A 4,818-nucleotide genomic window follows, 5' to 3' on the forward strand; every position below is an offset into this window, starting at 1 on the left:
GTCGCCCTTTTCCTCAGCTTGAAGCTTTCAAAATTATGCGACTGGCAACTGGAAAAGCAGGAAAAAGATAACATAGATTGAAGAGAGAGAGAGAAAGAGAGAGAGAGGGCAAAGTTTTAATGAATTCGCAGTGTTATTTTATCCTGGAATTAGGCGACGCTCATGTAGAACAACAGATATAGACGCACAGTCAGTCAATGCGTCAGAGACAACCACGAATCCAGCACCCCGTGGCGTTAGTTTTTTGACTCTCTGAATTAATCCATTTTGTTACAGTTTATCAAGCTCGTTCTATAAACCAATCGTAGAAGCGTTATGAACGCATGTAAACAAATAGCTCCCGTATGGTGGTGGAAGACGAGCTTGACAAGCTGGAACGGGATGAAGACTGTTAGCTTCGATGTATACAGGGTGTCCCAACTATCACGCACCAAGATTTAAAACTATGCAAGTACGAGCTAGCTGCACAGAAGCAAGGCAGTATTCTTTGCCGTCATTCAGAGATACGCAGAGTATTTTTTGCATTCCGCCTAGTTAGTTAACTAGTCTCAACTAATAAACTTCTCAAATGTTATATGTAGACGAAAGGTATCAATGAGAAAATTGTATAACAGCATGAAAAACTCCCGATACAGCTTTCTCTTGCTCAACGTGTGCTAAATAAGAGTGGTTTAAAAGCGTGAAAGAAGCCCGCAAATACACGCTAAGGGCTCGAGCGGCCAGCCACGCGGCTATATTTTCTTGCATTCGCGGGCTTCTCTCGCGCTTGGTAAAGCTCTTTCACCTAGCACGCATTGCGGGAATAAACGAAATTTAACACTCAGCGGTGCATTTTGGCACATCCTGCAGTTGTAAATGAGACATTATAGCTTTCATTTCCCTAGCTTGAGGTTTCTTTATTCAACAGCACTCCTGCGCGCTTTGCCTACGTAGCTATTCTATTGTGGCCATAGAACGTGGTCCTCGAATACATCAATAAAGCTTGTATTTTGAGAGTACGACACATATTAACGTCAAGTGCGACAACGTACTTCTCCTGCCTGTTATCTTACACAACATACGTCGTCACTTAAGTGTAAGCTTCGGTTTTCGTCGATACATTTCAAAAATGCAGCGAAAGTAATATTACCTGACCCGGAATAAAAAAAAATTGATCATCAGCGTATGCTGTCTCGTACAGGCTGAATAAACGTCAAAGAAGATGACGTAAGATTCTTGAAAAGATAGCAAGGAGGTGACAAAGAATAAAGTTGAGAGTTTACCTTGAAAAGCGAAGCACTGACTGCAATATCAACCTTTAGCGTGCGCTTATGCTGAAAGACCGTTTTCACCAGATAATTCAGTCACTATAAAAAAATGGGGCTTGCGACGCACCTAGGGAGCGTCGAAAGTAGCGCTGGCAGGTGTTTCCTCGAGGGCGTAGCTATTGGGGGCGAGGACTTACAGACTCGCCATCTGCCGGAAGTGCCTCCCTTGTGTAGTATGAGGGATCACGCGGCACGCTTCTCATAGGTTTCGCTTACGGCGCTCAATAAAAACACCCCGTGGCAGCCCTCCTGGACATTTATGTAAGTACTCTCAAATCGCGGAAAGTTTTTGACTGTCGATATAATATTCTTGGGTGAACTGAAAGCACACAATCGTTTAGTGACGCTATCTATTTACCGAATACGTAATGTTCACGCCACTGCGCGCGATCGCCGCGATGTAGTCTCCCGAACCGGCTTCTTGCGTGAAAGGTAGGCAAACGCTCAGAGTAAGCTATGTGAAATGTGTTCTAATAGTGGGTTCTAATAGTGTTCTAATAGTATCGCAACCGAAAAAGTGTAACGAACTGGAAGTTTTTCTTGGGATGATTACCTTCATTGAGCGCTTCATCCCCAACACTGGACAGAAGAGACTAAAGAAAGCTTCCAAAGCCTTCGCGCCTGCCTAACAAAGGCACTTGTTCTTGCCTATTTCGATAAAGACATACCGCTGACCTTGTCAGTAGATGCAAGCCAGAAAGGGATGGGGGCAGTTCTTTTGCTAAATGGACACCCAATCGCCTATTCATCACGGTCGCTTACAGAATCGCAATAGAAATAAGCGAAAATCGAGAAAGAAATGCTAGCAATTGTTCACGGGTGCGCAAGGTTTGAAGACTACTTGCTAGGGCAACCAGAGGTCATCGCATGTGATCATCGCACCCTATATTCAATATTTAAGAAACCGGTGTGTGTGTGCCCGTTACGCTTGCAGCGTATGAGACTCACTCTTCAGAAGTTCCCTGTAAGAGTGACCTACAAGCCAGGAAAAGAACTGTTCCTAGCGTATGCGCTGTCAAGCTTTCCGAACAAGATGGTGCTGAAAGAAGAATCGCTAGATTTTCAAGTACGTGCTCTTTCTTCGCTTCCAGTCTCTGATGGGCGACCGCAGGGAATCCGTGAAGGTCTACTGAAAGATGCAACAATGACTGAGTTCTGTGGCTGCTCAAGCAACGAATGCCCCGAAAGCAAGCAACAGGTATCCGAGGGCGTACGCGCGTACTGGAATTACCGCGACGAACTCCTTGTCGAAGACGTTCTCCTCCTAAGAAGAAAGAAACTCACCATTCCCCCAACGAAACGACAAGAGGTATTTCGTCTACTCCACGTGGCACATGGGGGTGAAGAAGAAATGAAGGCAAGAGCCAAAGAAGTAATGTACTGGCCTGGCATGTCGGCGGATATTGTAGCTCTGACGAAGACGTGCCTACTTTTTCAAAGGTACAAGAGCAGGAACGCCCGGTTACCCATGCTTAGTCACGATACACATATTCCACCGTGGCAAGTAGTCGGTGTCGACCTTTTCTACCACGAGGGCGATGAGTACCTTGTTATGGTAGAATTCCTTTTTTTAGAGATAAGCAGATGCGTCGAACAACAGCAGAAGCAGTGACAAACTTGTGCATGCACATTTTCGTCACTCACGGCATCCCAGCAAAGACGTGCAGTGATAATGGCCCCTCGTTCAATAATGCGTGCTTCCGCGTTTTTTCCGCACAGTTGGGCATCGCTCACGAGACATCCAGTCCGCATTGCCATCGCGGTAACGGGATGGCTGAAAGGGTCGTTCAAGAAGCAAAGAAACTGCTCAAGTGCAGGTATGGAACGCTGGAGTTCTACAATGCCTTTCTAGAACGTCCTCAAGAATATTGTTTATATGCATTCGCAAGCCTGGTCTGCCTGTTTATAAATACACAAGCTCTTGCAATAAAGCATTCCTTCGTTTCCTGCTGCTGGGCTGTTTACAGTCTCTATAAACAAATGGAACATAACAGAATGAAGCCTCAATGCAGCGATCGCACGGGTTCGCAGCGACCTAATGCGCGTCTGCATGCATATCAACGCACAATGTTTTGCTTTCGCTGTGAGCGCGTTTCGCACTGTGCCGTGAGCGTTACGCCGCAGCATACGAGCATTTCACAGTACAGAAGCAAACATTGTTGCGTCGACGCTATCAGAACTGTTCAAAATAATTTTGTTATAGAGACTGCGACGCCTAGCTACGACGACTGTGATGTGCCGTCGCGACGATTCAATCTCTCTTTTCTTCTAAATTCCTGGACATTTCAGTATTATTTCTGAATTTGCGTCGCACTCTGTGTTTCTCGGTCTTCTCAGCGTGCGATTTGCCCCCTGCTTCTTTTTCGTAATACCGCGGAGTAATTCATAACAGAAACATGGCCATATGCCATGCCCTTTTTTAATCTGCGACTTACCGCTGTCTTTCCGTTCCAGTGAACTTGCCAGTATCTATCATCAACAAGTTCATAGACCAAACCGTCATGACAGCCAGGCAGCGAGCATGTGCGAGCGCCTCAGTGCGCGTTTTCTGCTACTCGCGGAACATGGCAGTCCTGGCGTCGTAGCAGAAATCTTCCTCGCGTCCGTGCTTGCTGCATATCCGAGTCATAGCCGATGGCTGTCTGCCGGTTCCAAGTTTCGCGAGCCAAGCTTCACGCAGCTTCTTGTCCTGCGGCTACGTTTGAATAACGCTTACACAGGGCTTCGATGCGTACGTCCGGCACTAAGGAAGCAAGCAGCAGCCTACCATGCTGCACGCCTCCAAAGGCAGCCACTACCTCTTATGGTGCTTTCAAATGTTGCTAAGCAGACACCCAAGGCGGTGAAGCCTCACCACTTAACCAGAACCGCAGCACAGCTGGGACTTTACACTTTCGCATTCAGTTCGCTTCGGCGCTTCCGGAGAAGCCGACGCGGCTGCTGTGTCCACGTGATCCCTCATGCCACATCACGCCAACGGTGGCGCCACCTTTTAGAGCGCAGCTCTTTGGCGTCCGTTCCTGGGTTTCGCGTCGGCGTTGTCGTCGGCCTCGTAACCAGCTCCGCCCCCCTTTCATCCCCCCAGCGCTAGCAGCGACCGACTGATACCGCTGGATGCCGCTGACGCCGCTAGAGAGTCAAGATAACGTGACTGCATAGAACACCGTCGCCGCCATGCAGAAAGAGGAGGAAAGGGTCCCCCCCCCCCTGGTTCTTAGCGCTGCGGAAGCGAGGGTATCATATTGTTTGTGTCGGCATCGGCGGCGTTGTCCCTGAAACCAACTCCGCAGCTGGGGTTGACTCACTATCGGCGTCAGCGGCATCAGTCAGTCGCTGCTATCTCTTCCCTCCTCCCTTTATCGTGTTGTCCGCTTGCTGCACGCGCTTCTGCCCCCATCGTTTGCCGCTGGGTGTACACGCCGCCCCCCTCCCACCCCTTCCTGCGAGTCTCCGGTTGTCAAAGCGCCGGCTCGAACTTTGAAGTTGGCGAACTGTGCGCCGCAAAGTTGCC

Source organism: Dermacentor albipictus, chromosome 6, assembly GCF_038994185.2.
Source record: "Dermacentor albipictus isolate Rhodes 1998 colony chromosome 6, USDA_Dalb.pri_finalv2, whole genome shotgun sequence".
NCBI lineage: Eukaryota > Metazoa > Arthropoda > Arachnida > Ixodida > Ixodidae > Dermacentor > Dermacentor albipictus.